The sequence below is a fragment of the Ptychodera flava genome, unplaced genomic scaffold (assembly GCF_041260155.1).
Source record: "Ptychodera flava strain L36383 unplaced genomic scaffold, AS_Pfla_20210202 Scaffold_75__1_contigs__length_567515_pilon, whole genome shotgun sequence".
NCBI classification, from domain to species: domain Eukaryota; kingdom Metazoa; phylum Hemichordata; class Enteropneusta; family Ptychoderidae; genus Ptychodera; species Ptychodera flava.
The window spans coordinates 105,937-126,675 of record NW_027248397.1 but is presented as its reverse complement, the minus strand read 5'-3'; the positions used below and the strand labels follow the sequence as shown (position 1 = coordinate 126,675).

The 20,739-nt window shown below is 40.9% G+C and overlaps 1 long non-coding RNA gene across 1 annotated transcript; it reads left to right on the top strand.

Annotated features, from left to right (window-relative positions):
* Positions 1–1,672: 1,672 nt before the first annotated feature.
* On the top strand, positions 1,673–20,501 carry LOC139128864 (uncharacterized). Its single transcript, XR_011551432.1, has 3 exons — positions 1,673–2,043; positions 18,344–18,430; positions 19,534–20,501. It is a non-coding gene; the product is annotated as an uncharacterized lncRNA (long non-coding RNA).
* The last annotated feature ends 238 nt before the right edge of the window (positions 20,502–20,739 follow it).

Here is a 20,739-nt window from a genome sequence, read left to right as displayed (position 1 = left end):
CTGTGCATGTATATGTGCCTGATTATTTATATTAATGTTTTTGGTGAAACTAGAGAGGTTGTAAGTTGTGCATGTTTCATTCACAGCGTTACCCACGAACATATCACTGCACACGGGCACGAGCTTTAATAGGCGGCTTCAAATGTCCCTTTCCAATGAACATTAGTGTTGTATTTGTAGTGACATGTTTGGAACCAACTAATTTGTCATGCTTTGTAAAGAGTAAGTGACATGTGTGGAACCAACAAATTTTTCCGCATGCTTTGTAAAGAGTAATTTTTAATTCATTGCTCTTGTGTGGGGGGTTGTCAACCTGATGTAATCGCAAATCCTCAGATTTCCATCTGATATAAGTATGTACGTAAACAAGAAAAGCAAACTCATGAATTTTAATAGACGTTGTGGCTATGACCAATTTCAGCCAGATTGGTCACAGCCACCACGTCTAAGTCTGTGGTGGGAAAAGTTGTCATGTATGCACAAGTTTTCCAATATAAAACTGACAATATCTTTGAATTTATGTACATTTGATAATAGATATACACTTTTCCACCTGTTGCATATGTTTTTGCCTCTTGTCTTTTATCAGTTTTAACTGTTCAAGATGTGTAGGATACCACTTTATCTTCATTGCTCGTGAAACTTGTGGATAATGTGAACGTATTTTGTTGGTGATTTCCTATTCAGGAAATATCACACGGACAATCAAAGTTTTGGCCATAAAATCAGCTTCTGTCAAAAGTGACCCCCCCACGATAGGTTTATAAAAAGTGACCCTCACCTTGAACTGTTTTCTAAAAAGTGACCCTCCCCCAATTGCCCCCCCCCCCACGTAATTTCTGAAGGCTCCCTAATAATGAGTCCCTTATCGTTGGTGACTGCATTGATTTACATCCATGGTGACTGTCACTGTGTCAGGTAAAATCATTTCAATGGAGATGCCCTAACCACTGATATAACTGAAAATATAGCTTTTTACGTACCATCCTCTCAAACATAACTCCAAAGGGTCCGTTTGGCAGTGCTTTCACCTCTTCACGTTCACGCTACGATCACAATGCCTTTCGCTCTGCATGCTCTGCAAGTGCTGACATCATTTCTCGGGAACACTGTTCCGAACAGCACGGTCACTCCAGCTCCGTGTTGACAGACACCAAATTCATCGGCGATATCCAGGTTTCCGTTGCAGTTTCTATGTAGTCCTGCCATTAAATCGTCGGAGTAATGGATGTTCTACATTCGGAATCAGTAACCTTTCCCAGCGTAGGAATAAGTGCAGTGGACATAACAAAATCATTCGAATGCCGCGCCGTTTACCTTACACGTTCGAATTGAAACAATGCAAAAGACTCACAGCTGGGTGACCCGTGACCTTTACTATGTTAATTTGCAAAGACCATCTTACTTGGTGTAAGAGTTGGCGTCTCGCTTAACGAGAAACATATCATTGACTACATCTCCACAACAATCATGAAGACTGTAACATACTACCCAGTATTTTAAACAGTAGGAAAACTTTACGGCATAATAGAACAACATGTACCTTTAACACAACCGCGCGGCAAGCTCTAGGTGTACCTGTATTAAAATGGAATATGCCGCCATGAAATGATTGTTCGGGAATTGTTTACAGTTTATGTAAAACAAAGCGACATCCGCGTTTATCAGCGAGAGAGTACACTACCACTAATTTATCTAGACTGCTCATCGAAGTTGACCGACAGTTGAACTACTGCCCAGTTCATCACATTTGTGCCAGGGAGAACATGTCTTGTAGATCTCGTAGCGTGATAAATGCGCAAAGACGGGTGCCAGCGCTGCGACCGATCACCCACACTTCGGAGCAATGAGGACGGGTTAAACTCATTACATAACACATTGGCTCGACTTTTGAGGTGCGGAATGGAATGTAAACATCCATGGGAATATTGACGCTGTGTATCAAGCAAGTTTGGCCAAATCTTTTCAATGATTCCTCAGCGTGTGAGCTTTACCAAGAAATGCTTGTGAAAGCACTAGTTGACGAGCGAAACTTGAGTGAAGGTAAATGTTATATTTTGTTTAACCTTTTGTTCAACCATTCTTTACAAATCCAAGCCCCTCTGATTGTGGGGAAAAATGGTTGCAGTCTGTATACAGTGGGAGGGGATATGTCAATATACTGGCCATTAGAAAACCATTTATGCGACCAAACAGAACTTTAAAATGAGAGTCATATTTGTATAACACTGTAGAAAAATCACTTGATTGTTTTTCTCAGCTGTAATCATGATTTGTAAATCATTCCTTGTGTGACAAGAACAGTAGAGGTTGAGATAGAGAATTAATCACTACATCATCAACTCTGTATTTGATCCATCAGCATACTGTATTTGCCATACAAACTGTGAAGTTTGAGCTTAAATGATCTCAGGAGAGACAAACTGCCCAGTTATTATCAGGATCTACCAAAAACATTCCCTGGGCATAATTCACAAAAGAAGCCCATCTTTATATTCATCATGGATGCAGTGTCATCTTCAACAAAAGTAAATATTAAGAAAATTGAGTAACAAACGAGTAAAAAAATCACTCATATGTTCATTTATCTGCACAAGATTGTATTTTTTACGAGCATCTTATTAATTATTTGTTCTGTGTAAGCAAGATCTCTGCCACAGATGGAAATGTTTGGGATGCATCTTTCTGTATAAACTTATACTTAGTTTGACACTGTACATAGAAAGAAAAGAAATGATGTCAGAGAATTTATATGACATACATGTAAAGTCAGTGGTGGGTAGCATAGAGTAGATATTTCATAAATGTGAGTGGAACTTTGTCATTTCTCATACCATACATGTATACTGTAATTATTTAGTCCAACTCTATCTGTGATGTAATATAAACTACTTGTGTAAGGACGCCTCAACCAAATTTACCCACGTTTGAGTTTGCGCCCCATCGGCCATCATTGACATTGAGGCTAGAAGCATGGCGTCGACCACTCCGGACTTTTTGGTCGCAGCCTTGTGAGTTTATCAGTTTTTACGGAGTTTATAAAAGTCTACAGAGTTTTGATGGAGTTACCGATTTCACGAAATTTAGGAGATAAGAGCTTACAGTGTTGATGTTACATCCAGTTTAAAGTGTTTGGGATCAGCGTTCCGGAATAAACGGGTGCAGTTCGCTAAAGGTATTTGACTTCTGTACATTTCTACTGGTCGGAGCGTGTGATGTTGGCTGGTGTGCGTCGACTCATGTGAGTTAACGGAACTCTTGTTATCAACGATAAATTCGAATCTATAGTCGTGGAGGAAATATTCAGCGCCATGTAAAAAGGGTCTCCTACGTCTATATGGTAAAAACTGTTACTTTTATTGGGCAGAACAGTGATCGGACAGTATTCAAAGTTCTGGTAGCAAGGCATTGAAAGTTGAACGGAAAGCACGTGGTGTCAAAGACGACAAAATACATGCGTGTGCGCATGCTCGAGGAACATACTGGAATATAAGGCAGTTTCCGTTTCGGATTTTACTGAGAATTATCGCTTTTGTTCTCATGCGTGGCAAACAGGTTGTGTATTTCTGTATTCTTGGGTACTTTCTGATGCCACAGTTCACAAAGGAGAGCTCGACAATGTCTACAACATTGAATACTAATGCGAAAATGGAAGGAGCGATAGCACCAGAAGGTAAACAGCTGTTCGCGGCAAACACCGTCGATGAAAAACGTGTCTCTGTTAAGACTGAAAGATTTAAAGAAGACAAACGAAATAGATTAAAGGCTAACAGATAGGGTGTGTACGGCAGAGTAACAGGTCTGATTAATCAGATAACAGAATTATCAAAAGATAAAGTAAATGGAGTATTAGTAAAGACCAAATTAGAAGAGCTCAGAACAGCATATGAAAATGTTGAACATGTTGATCAGCAATACCGTCGTGTACTTAATCAGGATGAAAGTCAAACAGATTATAACAGCTGGTTATTGCCTCGTGTGACTACTTATGATGCATTTATGCAGAAAATGAATGCATGGCTCATGGAAAATGGTCTTCATGAGAAATTGTTGGCAGAAACTGTGAAACCTGAAGATAGCATTTCTCAGGTAAATGTTAGAAGGTCATCGAAGTCAAGTGTAACATCTTCGCGAGCTTCAAGCACACGGAGCAATCCTTCAATGATAGCTGCTGCAGCAAAACGAGCTGAGCTTATGGCACGTATGGCAGCATTACAAGAAAAGCAAGAAATTGAGGAACGTGAAACACAAATAAAGATAAAGCAAGAAAAGGAACAACATGAAATACGGAAACAGGAGGAATTACTTAAAGTAAAAACAGAAATCGCTGAACAGAATGCCAAGATAGAAGTTTATCGTCACTTTGAAAACCATGATGAAGAAAGTCTTGGGGACTTGGGCTTACCAGAATTATTCAAGACGCCTATTCAAATGCAAATGAAAGGTGATGTACGTGTGGAGCCAAGAAGCTATGCAAGTGGTTCTAATGTGGGCAGCTACCATACATGTGACAGTAAGGCTGGTGTTGACGAAACCAGTGCAAGTCCAGTCAACAATACCTTGCAAGGAGCAAGTGGCTACAATGAAAATACCGGTATGCACAGAAGTGATGCAAATCTGCAGATTAATGACAGTGGGGCAGTTGGACAGAATCCTGAACCAACATCGAGCGTAAACTATTATGACAGTGCTTTCAACAGTGATCATAACATCTCTGCTGTAACAAAACTATTGATAGAGCACAATAAACGCGCAGCACTCCCACCACAGAAGATAGAGTCTTTCAATGGTGATCCTCTGAAGTATAAGGCTTTTATTCGTGCATTTCGACATGGTATAGAAGTGAACACTGAGGCACCAGATGACCGTCTGTATTATCTTGAACAGTTTACAGAAGGCAGACCGAAAGAGATTGTAAGCAGCTGTATACACATGAACCCAAAGGAAGGCTATGAACATGCAAGAAAATTGTTAGAGGATGAGTATGGGAATCCATATGTGATGGCAAAAGCTTACACTAAACAAGCTGAAGCCTGGCCTGAAGTGAAATCTGAAGACAAATCTGCTCTCAAGGAGTACGCTTTGTTCTTGACAAAATGTGACAATGCCATGAAAGGAGAGCCACATCTGAGAGAGCTGGACCACAACAGGAACCTGCAGATGTTGGTTTACAAGTCACCATATAAGCTGTGGGAATGATGGAGTACAAAGACATTTGATATACTACAGAGCAGAGCAGTATGTTTCAAGGACATGGTAGAATTTGTGAACAGGGAAGCCAAGATAGCAACCAAAGAGCTGTTTGGTGACCTGACCAATACTTCGACAAATGACAAGGTGGTTGCAAAGTCTGCCAAGAAGGGAAATGTCAAGAAACGTACTACATTTGCTGTAAGTACGGAAACAAAACTGCTGACAGAACAGAAGACCAGCGATAAAAAGTAAAAGCGATGTAAAGTGTTCATGCTGCATGGATACCAATCATAAAATACAGAATTGCAAGGTCTTTGCTGAAAAATCCTAAAAGGACAAGAAAAAGCTGTTGAGGTCCAAGGGCCTGTGCTATGGCTGTCTAAGATATGCAAAAATACCTTGTCAAGGATTGCACAAACAAGTTTACTTGTGAAACATGTGGAAGGAAACATCCCACTGTATTGCATTATCCTGACAGTAGTGCTGAGAATGAGCAGGCTGTAACGACAACAGTAAGGATGGTTGATGCTACATGCCAAACCATAAAGCCACAACAGCATACTTATAAACCAGTGGTAATACCAGTCAAATTGAGATGTAAAGCCACAGGACTAAGTGTTCAGACATATGCATTTTTGGACAACGGAAGTGACACTGTATTTTGTACAGAGAAAGTCAGACAACAGTTGAATGTTGGTGGAAAGAAGACTAAAGTATACCATTACAGGGAACAAAACGGTTGATAGCCATATCATCAAAGGCCTTGAGGTCACTGACCTGGAGGAAAGTAACTTGATTAGGCTTCCGCCAGCATATACTCAGAGCAAAATTCCTGTGTCAAGGGATGACATCTTAACCCAGGCTGACATTGAGAGTTATCCATATCTACAAAGGGTACCACTGCCAAGTATTGACGCAGAAATTGGTCTGTTGATAGGGAACAACGTGCCAGATGCCTTCGAACCATGGGAAGTGATTAATAGTCAAGGACAGGGACCATTTGCTGTTCGCACTCGCCTAGGCTGGGTTGTAAATGGATCCCTTATGAGGGCTGGCATGGCAGACGACGATATAAACCAGGCTGTTGTGAACAGAATACAGGTAGGACCAACAGTTGACCAGCAGCTGATGGATTATTTCAACAGAGAGTTCAGTGAGCGCATTATCGATGATAAACCTGAATACTCAATAGAGGACCAAAGATTCATGAAAATGATGGATACAGAAACAGAGTACCATGATGGACATGACCAGGTACCATTACCATTTCGAAAGGACAATGTTATGTTGCCAGACAACAGAACGGTTGCGGAATACAGATTGAACCAGTTGAAGAAACGGTTTAAAAGAGATGAAGCATATTATCGCGAGTATGCGGCATTTATTGAAGGTATAGTGGAAAAGGGCTATGCTGAGAGGGTGCCACAGTCTGCGTTACAGGGCCATGATGGAAAGAAGTGGTATCTTCCTCATCACGGAGTTTACCACCCTCAGAAGCGTAAAATAAGAGTCGTCTTTGATTGCAGTGCTGAGTATAGAGGAACTTCACTGAACAAAGAGTTGTTACAAGGTCCTGATTTGACAAACTCCTTGCTTGGAGTATTGGTGAGATTTCGGCAGGATCGAATAGCACTGATGTCGGATATTGAGGCAATGTTTTCACAGGTCAGAGTGCCGAAAGAAGATCAAGATTACCAGCGTTTCCTCTGGTGGCCAAATGGCAACGTGAATGAACCTCCAGCAGAATATCGGATGAAAGTTCACATTTTTGGGGCCACGTCATCACCAAGCTGCGCCAACTATGCCTTGAGAAAATGTGCAGACAAGTCATGTGACCCTAACGTAAAGGACACCATCGATAACAACTTTTATGTCGATGACATGTTAAAGGCAGTTCCAAACAAGACAGAAGGACAGGTTTTGACCAAAAGGCTGATAACACATGCAACAAAGGCGGATTCAGACTGACAAAGTGGATCAGCAATAATTGTTCTGTTTTGGAGACAATACCAGAAGAGGAGCGAGCCAAAGAAGTGAAACGTTTGAATTTACAGAGAGACAGTTTGCCCTCAGAACAAGCCTTGGGCATGCAGTGGAACGTTCAAGCAGACATCCTTGGTTTTAAGAACAGAGTCAAAGATAAACCGGTAACCAGGCGAGGTATTTTGGGAGTTGTGAGTTCAGTCTACGACCCTTTAGGCATGGCAGCTCCCGCCCTCTTACCACAGAAGATAATACTCCAAGAGCTTTGCAAAGCAAAATTGGACTGGGACGATGAGATACCCAGTAAACAACGTAAACGATGGGAAGATTGGATGAGATATCTACCATTGTTAGAAGAGCACTTCATGGTCCTAGGTGTATTAAGCCTGGGGAATATGGTGATACAGATTCCATACAGTTACATCACTTCTCCGATGGAAGCGAGTCTGGGTACGGAGCTGTGTCATACATTAGGATGATTGACAAGAACGACAACATTCACTGTGCCTTTCTGATGGCCAAGGCTAGAGTGGCGCCGTTGAAGCAGATAACAATTCCTCGCATAGAGTTAATGGCAGCTACGGTAGCTGTGCGCATGGATAGGTTACTCAGAAAGGAGTTGCATCTAGAAGTCAGCTGATCGTTTTTCTGGACCGACAGCAAAACAGTGTTGCGGTATATAAATAATGAGACCACAAGATTTCATACTTTGTGGCAAATCGAATAGCAGTGATTCGTGAAGGATCAGAACCATCAAGTTGGGCATACATAAACAGCAAAGACAACCCAGCAGATGAGTGTTCACGAGGTCAAACTATTGATGCATTTCTTGACAACAAACGTTGGCTGCAGGGTCCAGACTTTCTATGGACTGCACAGAGTAAGTGGTCGAGGGATGGTAACATCGATGGTCAACTTGACCCAGGTGATCCAGAAGTAAAGAAAAAACGCCAAGGCACTCACCGTAGAGGCAAGTGAATCACAAGACTTCATTCAAGGTCTAATAGAACATTATTCCAGTTGGTATCGACTGAGAAGATCAGTGGCATGGATCCAAAGATTCATCAAGGAGCTTTCAAGATTTTCGAAGCGTGAAACAGACTGCGATCAAGATAAGCAATCAGGATTGACAGTGAAAGATCTGGAACAGGCTGAGCATGCCATCATTAGATATGTCCAACAAAGCACATTTTCCAGAGAAATAGAGATCTTGAAGGCACAAAAGGGAAATGACGGCAGCAAAATTGGGATTCCCCGAGGAAGCCACATTTACAGATTGGATCCAGTTTTGGGAAAGGATGGTTTGTTACGCGTTGGCGGACGACTTGCCCTGTCTATGTTGTCTGAGGAGTCAAAACATCCAGTGATTTTGCCAAAGAAGTCATATGTATCAGAGTTGATATTGCGTGAAATTCATTAGAAGAATCAGCATTTTTGGAAGACACTACATTTTATCCAAACTGCGTGAACGTTATTGGATTCTGAATGCTAATTCTGTGGCAAGAAGTATAGTGAGCAAGTGTGTGATCTGCAGACGCCAGCGGGCCAAACTAGGAGAACAGAAGATGGCTGATTTGCCAGCTGACCAAGTACAGCCACATCAGCCACCATTTACAAATGTTGGAGTTGATTACTTTGGTCCAATTGAAGTGAAGATTAAGAGATCATCAGTGAAGAGATATGGCGTCATATTGACATGTCTTGCAGTCAGGGCAGTTCACATTGAAGTTGCAGATTCTCTGAGTACAGACTCCTTCATAAATGCTCTGAGAAGATTTATCGCAAAGAGAGGGCCAGTAAAGATGATAAGATCTGACAACGGCACTAATTTTGTAGGTGCAAGACGAATACTACAGGAGGAAATTGACAAGTGGAATCAACAGAAGATCCAAGAGAACTTGCTACAAGATAACATTGAGTGGAAATTTAATCCTCCTTATGGTTCACACTTTGGCGGAGTGTGGGAAAGGCAGATTCGTAGTGTACGGCAACTACTACTGTCTTTATTGAAACAGCATCAGCTTACAGATGAGAGTCTATGGACATTTTTGTTTGAAGTAGAGCATACTATTAGCTGCCGTTCAATCACAAAGTCTTCAGATGACGTAAATGATCTAGAGGCATTGACTCCAAGCATGTTGTTAGATATGAAAGGAGCAGCGTTTTCACCTGGTCGATTTGAAAGGAATGATATGTATGCAGTTCACAGATGGAAGCAAGTACAATACCTTTCAGACTTGTTTTGGAAGCGTCGGATAAAGGAACATTTACCTTCCATGCAAGAAAGACAGAAATGGTTCAAGGTGAAGAGGAGCTTGGAAGTTGGAGATATAGTCTTAGTCAAGGATGAGAATACAGCAAGAAATGTATGGCCATTAGGTAGAGTCATCAAAATTATGCCAGATGGGAAAGGTTTGGTAAGAAGAGTAATGGTGAAGACAAAGAACAGTGTTTTAGAAAGACCATATGACAAACCTTGCCTGTTATTGGAAGCAGATTAGAACTATCGCAGTGTTAACACTTATTTATATGCTACCAGTGCCTGGATGAGTGAACTTACCAGTTGAGTATTCCTGTGTGATATGAAGATCTCAGTTAGTGGACAGTATATGTAATTAACTGAAGCCAGTCCATGATGATGGATGGAGTTTTCAGAGGGATGTGTGCCATGCTTGGCAGCATGGTTTGACCAAGACGAGGTCTGGGCATGGTCGATATGAAGTGAGATCAAGATTTTCAAAGATCGTGTTTGAAATTTTTGAATTTTGTGTTTTTTGAACTTGTTATGTAATTTCAGCGTTTAATTTATGTGTAGCATCAAAGGACTGTCGTTAGGAGAAAATTGCCATTTTTTTATGGACAATTTTGAGGGCTGATGTAAGGACGCCTCAACCAAATTTACCCGCGTTTGAGTTTGCGCCCCCATCGGCCATATGGGGCTAGTTTTTATTGACATTGAGGCTAGAAGCATGGCGTCGACCACTGCGGACTTTTTGGTCGCAGCCTTGTGAGTTTATCAGTTTTTACGGAGTTTATAAAAGTCTACAGAGTTTTGATGGAGTTACCGACTTCACGAAATTTAGGAGATGAGAGCTTACAGTGTTGATGTTACATCCAGTTTTAAAGTGTTTGGGATCAGCGTTCCGGAATAAACGGGTGCAGTTCGCTAAAGGTATTTGACTTCTGTACATTTCTACTGGTCGGAGCGTGTGATGTTGGCTGGTGTGCGTCGACTCATGTGAGTTAACGGAACTCTTGTTATCAACGATAAATTCGAATCTATAGTCGTGGAGGAAATAGTCAACGCCATGTTAAAAGGGTCTCCTACGTCTATATGGTAAAAACTGTTACTTTTATTGGGCAGAACAGTGATCGGACAGTATTCAAAGTTCTGGTAGCTTGAAGGCATTGAAAGTTGAACGGAAAAGCCACGTGGTGTCAAAGACGACAAAATACATGCGTGTGCGCATGTTCGAGGAACATACTGGAATATAAGGCAGTTTCCGTTTCAGATTTTACTGAGAATTATCGCTTTTGTTCTCATGCGTGGCAGACACGTTGTATATTTCTGTATTCTAGGGTACTTTCTGATGCCACAGTTCACAAATGAGAGCTCGACAATGTCTACAACATTGAATACTAATGCGAAAATGGAAGGAGCGATAGCATCAGAAGGTAAACAGCTGCTCGCGGCAAACACCGTCGATGAAAAACGTGTCTCTGTTAAGACTGAAAGATTTAAAGAAGACAAACGAAATAGATTAAAGGCTAACAGATAGGGTGTGTACGGCAGAGTAACAGGTCTGATTAATCAGATAACAGAATTATCAAAAGATAAAGTAAATGGAGTATTAGTAAAGACCAAATTAGAAGAGCTCAGACAGCATATGAAAATGTTGAACATGTTGATCAGCAATACCGTCGTGTACTCAATCAGGATGAAAGTCAAACAGATTATAACAGTTGGTTATTGCCTCGTGTGACTACTTATGATGCATTTATGCAGAAAATGAATGCATGGCTCATGGAAAATGGTCTTCATGAGAAATTGTTGGCAGAAACTGTGAAACCTGAAGATAGCATTTCTCAGGTAAATGTTAGAAGGTCATCGAGGTCAAGTGTAACATCTTCGCGAGCTTCAAGCACACAGAGCAATCCTTTAATGATAGCTGCTGCAGCAAAACGAGCTGAGCTTATGGCAAGTATGGCAGCATTACAAGAAAAGCAAGAAATTGAGGAACGTGAAACACAAATAAAGATAAAGCAAGAAAAGGAACAACATGAAATACGGAAACAGAAGGAATTACTTAAAATAAAAAACAGAAAACGCTGAACAGAATGCCAAGATAGAAATGTATCGTCACTTTGAAAACCATGATGAAGAAAGTCTTGGGGACTTGGGCTTACCAGAATTATTCAAGACGCCTATTCAAATGCAAATGAAGGTGATGTACGTGTGGAGCCAAGAAGCTATGCAAGTGGTTCTAATGTGGGCAGCTACCATACATGTGACAGTAAGGCTGGTGTTGACGAAACCAGTGCAAGTCCAGTCAACAATACCTTGCAAGGAGCAAGTGGCTACAATGAAAATACCGGTATGCACAGAAGTGATGCAAATCTGCAGATTAATGACAGTGGGGCAGTTGGACAGAATCCTGAACCAACATCGAGCGTAAACTATTATGACAGTGCTTTCAACAGTGATCATAACATCTCTGCTGTAACAAAACTATTGATAGAGCACAATAAACGCGCAGCTCTCCCACCACAGAAGATAGAGTCTTTCAATGGCGATCCTCTGAAGTATAAGGCTTTTATTCGTGCATTTCGACATGGTATAGAAGTGAACACTGAGGCACCAGATGACCGTCTGTATTATCTTGAACAGTTTACAGAAGGCAGACCGAAAGAGATTGTAAGCAGCTGTATACACATGAACCCAAAGGAAGGCTATGAACATGCAAGAAAATGTTAGAGGATGAGTATGGGAATCCATATCTGATGGCAAAAGCTTACACTAAACAAGCTGAAGCCTGGCCTGAAGTGAAATCTGAAGACAAATCTGCTCTCAAGGAGTACGCTTTGTTCTTGACAAAATGTGACAATGCCATGAAAGGAGAGCCACATCTGAGAGAGCTGGACCACAACAGGAACCTGCAGATGTTGGTTTACAAGTTACCATATAAGCTGCGGGAACGATGGCGTACAAAGACATTTGATATACTACAGAGCAGAGCAGTATGTTTCAAGGACATGGTAGAATTTGTGAACAGGGAAGCCAAGATGGCAACTCAAGAGCTGTTTAGTGACCTGACTAATACTTCAACAAATGACAAGGTGGTTGCAAAGTCTGCCAAGAAGGGAAATGTCAAGAAACGTACTACATTGGCTGTAAGTACAGAAACAAAACTGCTGACAGAACCGAAGACCAGCGATAATGTTAAGTATTCATGCTGCATGGTTACTGATCATAAAATACAGAATTGCAAGATCTTTGCTGAAAAATCCTACAAGGACAAGAAACAGCTGTTGAGATCCAAGGGCCTGTGCTATGGCTGTCTCAGATATGGAAAACACCTTGTTAAGGATTGCACATACAAGTTGACATGTGAGACATGTGGAAGAAAGCATCCCAGTGTATTGCATTATCCTGACAGTAGTGCTGAAAATGAGCAGGCTTTAACGACAACAGTAAGGATGGTTGATGCTCCATGCCAAACCGTAAAGCCACAAAAGCATACGTATAAACCAGTGGTAATACCAGTCAAATTGAGATGTAAAACCACGGGACTAAGTTTTCAGACATATACATTTTGGACAATGAAAGTGACACTGTATTTTGTACAAAGAAACTCAGACAACAGTTGAATGTTGGTGGAAAGAAGACTTAAGTAAACCTGCATACCATTGCAGGGAACAAAACGGTTGATAGCCATATCATCAAAGGCCTTGAGGTCACTGACCTAGAGGAAAATCATTCGATTAGGCTTCCGCCAGCATATACTCAGAGCAAAATTCCTGTGTCAAGGGATGACATCTTAACCCAGGCTGACATTAAGAGTTATCCATATCTAAAAAGGGTACATCTGCCAAGTATTGACGCAGAAATTGGTCTGTTGATAGGGAACAACGTGCCAGATGCCTTCGAACCATGGGAAGTGATTAATAGTCAAGGACAGGGACCATTTGCTGTTCGCACTCGCCTAGGCTGGGTGGTTGTAAATGGATCCCTTATGAGGGCTGGCATGGCAGACGACGATATAAACCAGGCTGTTGTGAACAGAATACAGGTAGGACCAACAGTTGACCAGCAGCTGATGGATTATTTCAACAGAGAGAACAGTGAGCGTATTATCGATGATAAACCTGAAGACTCAATAGAGGACCAAAGATTCATGAAAAGGATGGATACAGAAACAGAGTACCATGATGGACATTACCAGGTACCATTACCATTTCGAAAGGACAATGTTATGTTGCCAGACAACAGAACGGTTGCAGAATACAGATTGAACCAGTTGAAGAAACGGTTTAAAAGAGATGAAGCATATTATTGCGAGTATGCGGCATTTATTGAAGGTATAGTGGAAAAGGGCTATGCTGAGAGGGTGCCACAGTCTGCGTTACAGGGCCATGATGGAAAGAAGTGGTATCTTCCTCATCACGGAGTTTACCACCCTCAGAGGCGTAAAATAAGAGTCGTCTTTGATTGCAGTGCTGAGTATAGAGGAACTTCACTGAACAAAGAGTTGTTACAAGGTCCTGATTTGACAAATTCCTTGCTTGGAGTATTGGTGAGATTTCGGCAGGATCGAATAGCACTGATGTCGGATATTGAGGCAATGTTTTCACAGGTCAGAGTGCCGACAGAAGATCAAGATTACCAGCGTTTCCTCTGGTGGCCAAATGGCAACGTGAATGAACCTCCAGCAGAATATCGGATGAAAGTTCACATTTTTGGGCCACGTCATCACCAAGCTGCGCCAACTATGCCTTGAGAAAATGTGCAGACAAGTCATGTGACCAGTGTTCGAAATTCACGCTAACCCGCTAGCCCCAGACCAGCTGTTTTCATGCCGGGCCAGTAAGTTGTGAAAGAAGCAGACCCGAGTGTCCTGCTCTAAATAAGAAGGGGTCAGCAATTTTTAATACTCTTACCTATTCTGTTAAATTCTCAAGTAATCAAACCGCAAAATTTAGGAAAAAATTGGCAGGTAAAATCTCAAAAGATCGAACGGTGAAATTACTTAGCGAAAGCCTTTACAGCTACGCATTTCTCGCGACTTGCGAGATTGATGGCGCTACTCAACATCTTCCATTTGTTACGCGTTGGGGTCACGTTGGGGTAGGTTCGAGATTTCGTTTAGTCAAAATGGCAGCATTGTTTTGATGAACCTCGCCTCGCGGGTGAATATCAGTAGCGAGAAAGATGTACAGGTATTTGAATATTGAGCCACCTACAGCAGGGCCCCTGTATTTCCCTTCAAGTAAAAATTCCTTATTTTGCCCAGGACCAGTTGATTTCCTTTCGGGCCAGTGAATTTTATAAGTTACTGGCCCGCTTGGCCAGTAGCGATTTTGCATGAGTTTCAAACACTGCATGTGACCCTAATCATAAAGGACACCATCGATAACAACTTTTATGTCGATGACATGTTAAAGGCAGTTCCAAACAAGACAGAAGGACAGGTTTTGGCCAAAAGGCTGATAACACATGCAACAAAGGCGGATTCAGACTGACAAAGTGGATCAGCAATAATTGTTCTGTTTTGGAGACAATACCAGAAGAGGAGCGAGCCAAGAAGTGAAACGTTTGAATTACAGAGAGACAGTTGCCCTCAGAACAAGCCTTGGGCATGCAGTGGAACGTTCAAGCAGACATCCTTGGTTTTAAGAACAGAGTCAAAGATAAACCGGTAACCAGGCGAGGTATTTTGGGAGTTGTGAGTTCAGTCTACGACCCTTTAGGCATGGCAGCTCCCGCCCTCTTACCACCGAAGATAATACTCCAAGAGCTTTGCAAAGCAAAATTGGACTGGGACGATGAGATACCCAGTAAACAACGTAAACGATGGGAAGATTGGATGAGATATCTACCATTGTTAGAAGAGCACTTCATGGTCCCTAGGTGTATTAAGCCTGAGGAATATGGTGATACAGATTCCATACAGTTACATCACTTCTCCGATGGAAGCGAGTCTGGGTACGGAGCTGTGTCATACATTAGGATGATTGACAAGAACGACAACATTCACTGTGCCTTTCTGATGGCCAAGGCTAGAGTGGCGCCGTTGAAGCAGATAACAATTCCTCGCATAGAGTTGATGGCAGCTACGGTAGCTGTGCGCATGGATAGGTTACTCAGAAAGGAGTTGCATCTAGAAGTCAGCGGATCGTTCTTCTGGACCGACAGCAAAACAGTGTTGCGGTATATAAATAATGAAACCACAAGATTTCATACTTTCGTGGCAAATCGAATAGCAGTGATTCGTGAAGGATCAGAACCATCAAGTTGGGCATACATAAACAGCAAAGACAACCCAGCAGATGAGTGTTCACGAGGTCAAACTATTGATGCATTTCTTGACAACAAACGTTGGCTGCAGGGTCCAGACTTTCTATGGACTGCACAGAGTAAGTGGTCAAGGGATGGTAACATCGATGGTCAACTTGACCCAGGTGATCCAGAGGTAAAGAAAAACGCCAAGGCACTCACCGTAGAGGCAAGTGAATCACAAGACTTCATTCAAGGTCTAATCAAACGTTACTCCAGTTGGTATCGACTGAGAAGATCAGTGGCATGGATCCAAAGATTAATCACCGAGCTTTCAAGATATCTTTGAAGCACGTAAAACAGACTGCAATCAAGATAAGCCATCGACTTTGACAGTGAAAGATCTGGAACAGGCAGAGCATGCCATCATTAGATATGTCCAACAAAGCGCATTTTCCAGAGAAATAGAGATCTTGAAGGCACAAAAGGGAAATGACGGCAGCAAAATTGGGATTCCCCGAGGAAGCCACATTTACAGATTGGATCCAGTTTTGGGAAAGGATGGTTTGTTACGCGTTGGTGGACGACTTACTCTGTCTATGTTGTCTGAGGAGTCAAAACATCCAGTGATTTTGCCAAAGAAGTCACATGTATCAGAGTTGATATTGCGTGAAATTCATTAGAAGAATCAGCATTTTGGAAGACACTACATTTTATCCAAACTGCGTGAACGTTATTGGATTCTGAATGCTAATTCTGTGGCAAGAAGTATAGTGAGCAATGTGTGTGATCTGCAGACGCCAGCGGGCCAAACTAGGAGAACAGAAGATGGCTGATTTGCCAGCTGACCAAGTACTGCCACATCAACCACCATTTACAAATGTTGGAGTTGATTACTTTGGTCCGATTGAAGTGAAGATTAAGAGATCATCAGTGAAGAGATATGGCGTCATATTGACATGTCTTGCAGTCAGGGCAGTTCACATTGAAGTTGCAGATTCTCTGAGTACAGACTCCTTCATAAATGCTCTGAGAAGATTTATCGCAAGGAGAGGGCCAGTAAAGATGATAAGATCTGACAACGGCACTAATTTTGTAGGTGCAAGACGAATACTACAGGAGGAAATTGACAAGTGGAATCAACAGAAGATCCAAGACAACTTGTTGCAAGATAACATAGAGTGGAAATTTAATCCGCCTTATGGTTCACACTTTGGCGGAGTGTGGGAAAGGCAGATTCGTAGTGTACGGCAATTACTACTGTCTTTATTGAAACAGCAGCAGCTTACAAATGAGAGTTTACGGACATTTTTATGTGAAGTAGAGCACACTATTAACTGCCGTCCAATCACAAAGTCTTCGGATGAAGTAAAGGATCTTGACGCATTGACTCCCAGCATGTTGTTAAATATGAAAGGAGCAGCGCTTTCACCTGGTCCATTTGGAAAGGAATGACATGTATGCAGTTCACAGATGGAAGCAAGTACAATACCTGTCCGACTTGTTTTGGAAGCGTTGGATAAAGGAATATTTACCTTCCCTGCAAGAAAGACAGAAGTGGTTCAAGGTGAAGAGGAGCTTGGAAGTTGGAGATATAGTCTTAGTCAAGGATGAGAATACAGCAAGAAATGTATGGCCATTAGGTAGAGTCATCAAAATTATGCCAGATAAGAAAGGTTTGGTAAGAAGAGTAATGGTGAAGACAAAGAACAGTGTTTTAGAAAGACCATATGACAAACTTTGCGTGTTATTGGAAGCAGATTAGAACTATCACAGTGTTAACACTTATTTATATGCTACCAGTGCCTGGATGAGTGAACTTACCAGTTGAGTTTTCCTGTGTGATATGAAGATCTCAGTTAGTGGACAGTATATGTAATTAACTGAAGCCAGTCCATGATGATGGATGGAGTTTTCAGAGGGATGTGTGCCATGCTTGGCAGCATGGTTTGACCAAGACGAGGTCTGGGCATGGTCGATATGAAGTGAGATCAAGATTTTCAAAGATCGTGTTTGAAATTTTGAATTTTTGTGTTTTTTGAACTTGTTATGTAATTTCAGCGTTTAATTTATGTGTGGCATCAAAGGACTGTCGTTAGGAGAAATTTGCCATTTGTTTTATGGACAATTTGAGGGCTGATGTAAGGACGCCTCAACCAAATTTACCCGCGTTTGAGTTTGCGCCCCCATCGGCCATATGGGGCTAGTTTTTATTGACATTGAGGCTAGAAGCATGGCGTCGACCACTGCGGACTTTTTGGTCGCAGCCTTGTGAGTTTATCAGTTTTTACGGAGTTTATAGAAGTCTACAGAGTTTTGATGGAGTTACCGACTTCACGAAATTTAGGAGATGAGAGCTTACAGTGTTGATGTTACATCCAGTTTTAAAGTGTTTGGGATCAGCGTTCCGGAATAAATGGGTGCAGTTCGCTAAAGGTATTTGACTTCTGTACATTTCTACTGGTCGGAGCGTGTGATGTTGGCTGGTGTGCGTCGACTCATGTGAGTTAACGGAACTCTTGTTATCAACGATAAATTCGAATCTATAGTCATGGAGGAAATAGTCAACGCCATGTTAAAAGGGTCTCCTACGTCTATAGCTGGTATATCATGTAAGTGTTCAGTGAGGGACCATGATTTAGACATATGACTCCCGTAAAATTTCTTTTTCAGGGTTTTGACTCGGAAATGATGTATCAAAGACCTATTACCTGTAAGAAAAGACCACCAGTCCACCAGCCTTTCATTAACCCTTAAAATGTAAGTGTGATCATCTGACAAAGATCAAATCTGTCCAACATTCTCTCTCTTTCCAGTAATAAGACTGTGTTCACAAACACTTCGGGACAGGGAATGGCGGGGACTTGAAAACCGTTATATGTACTACATGCAAGGGTGGGGTGTTTGAGAAAAAATTGACATTGCAAAGGAGGAACTTAAAACATTTTCTGAATATCAAATTCCTTTCCAAATATTTTATAGCACTTCATTTCCTGCCATTTCATTTTTAGCACACCCTTCGGGCACTGTAAATGATTAAAGCATAATAATGCACTTTTCATGCACATGTAATATTTAAGTTTTACTAACTGGAGACCACTAAAACTAGTGGTATAAATGTATGTGTTATTACATTTTGATCATAAATTAAGCTCACAGACAGTTTTAATCACTATGAAAGCCAAGACAGAATATTGTTTATTTGTACACAAATTTAGCTTATTGGACAATTTCACAATCGTCATGAAAGCTACACCAATAATATTTTTCTGCTTAAAATTTTCCAATTTTTACTTCCCATTTGCCATACACATGGCAACTGGGAGGTTGTATGCAATGTCTGACTATACATTGTATGTCCGTACAGTTTTTGTATGTCTGTCTATCTGTCTGTCCAGATCAAAAACTTCCAAACCTCTGCTCATGTTGAGCTGATTTTTGAGTAGTCATGCCATGTGTGATGTACCGGTAGATGTGCCGTTGTTTAAATGAACCTCATCATTGAAATGATGGCAAAATTCTCATATTTGTATTTTTGTGGCAATATTTTCCACTTTTTGATCAAACTATCTTCTTCTTTGAAAGTGTTTATCCCATTTCTTACAAATTAGGTGCCCAGGTCATTATGAGATGAAGTACTTCATATATGCTTCAGTATAAGAATGATTTGCAGTTGAATTTTCTTAGTAATCATTCTGTAGGATTACAATGTTGCTGTATGTGTTTGCTAGCACTGAGTATTTCTATAAAATGGGAGTGCAGTGTCATCAACAGTTTTTGTTGTATTTTTCATGACATATCATTACATGTTGTTTTTTTCAAAGTCAATATCATGACCATTTGTTTATCTTTTCTGATCACAGCTTCTGGCCAAAAGAAGTCACCAATGACAACACATACAGACAGAAAAAACAATGTAGACATTTTGTCAACAAAAGGATACAATAATTCAAATAAGAGATAGACACCTTGGAAGCGTTAACCATTGTGGTCTGTGTAAGTCACGTACAGAAACTACGTGTAGATGAGAAGTGAACATCAAATCTACAGCGATATTTTTTCCTATGATAAGCCCAAGACCTGAAAGTATGTAGACCTGGAAACTGGACATGTTTAACAACCACGTGTTGAGCAATGAAACTTCATCGGATGATAGCTGTCATTGCCACTGAATCACATTTATATGTGATTTTCTTGCACATTGTAAGAGATAATGTAGTGTTGAAAGCTATTCTGTGGGTCTCAGACTTACTTTGGGCTTGTTTTTGGCTTATCTAAGTCATGCCCAAAGCAGGACTTGATTGAACAGAAGTTTTGCTGTGTACTGTATCAGGTGTTTGGGTGAAGGTCTCATTACTTGTACATGTATTCAGTAAAATTCACTTGTTTGGAAAGGTATAGGTCATTTCTTAACAAGTACCGGTACAAGGCCTTGTGTCCTAGAATTATTCCTGTCATTTGCTATTGAAAATTGTAACACATACAATTCATATTTCTATGCTTTGACCATTACATATCAGATATCAATAAATTTGCCTAGACACAGTGCACAATTGAACATCATCTCTACAAGGTTTGAGACGGTGTTCAATTGAACGCCATCTCAAAGAATGCTTGAGATGGCGTTCAATTGAATGCCGTCTCAAACATTCTTTGAGATGGCGTTCAATATTGCTTGAGATGGCGCTCAATGGAACGCCTTCTCAAAGAATGCTTGAGACGGCGTTGCCTGTTTTATTCTTCCAAAAATGTAATTATTTTTTATGACAGAGGTAATAATGCCAGACTGATAATAATATGCTGCGCAAATTGCAAAAAAGATTTGTTTTTGAGAAAGCCGATGCAAAGTTATTTTTTGCTGTAAAATATCTCAATCTGTATTATTTTATTCATTAATTGTTGAATAAAAATGATAGTCAATAAAAATGTGTTTTTGTACTGTCAATTTTTGTGTTTCACTTTTGCAAGTATGTCTTACATCTGAATTTATTTCATGAAATTGTAAATTATTTGGACATATATAAAAATGTGATTTTTGAACTTGCAAATTTTAAAATATATTACATGGA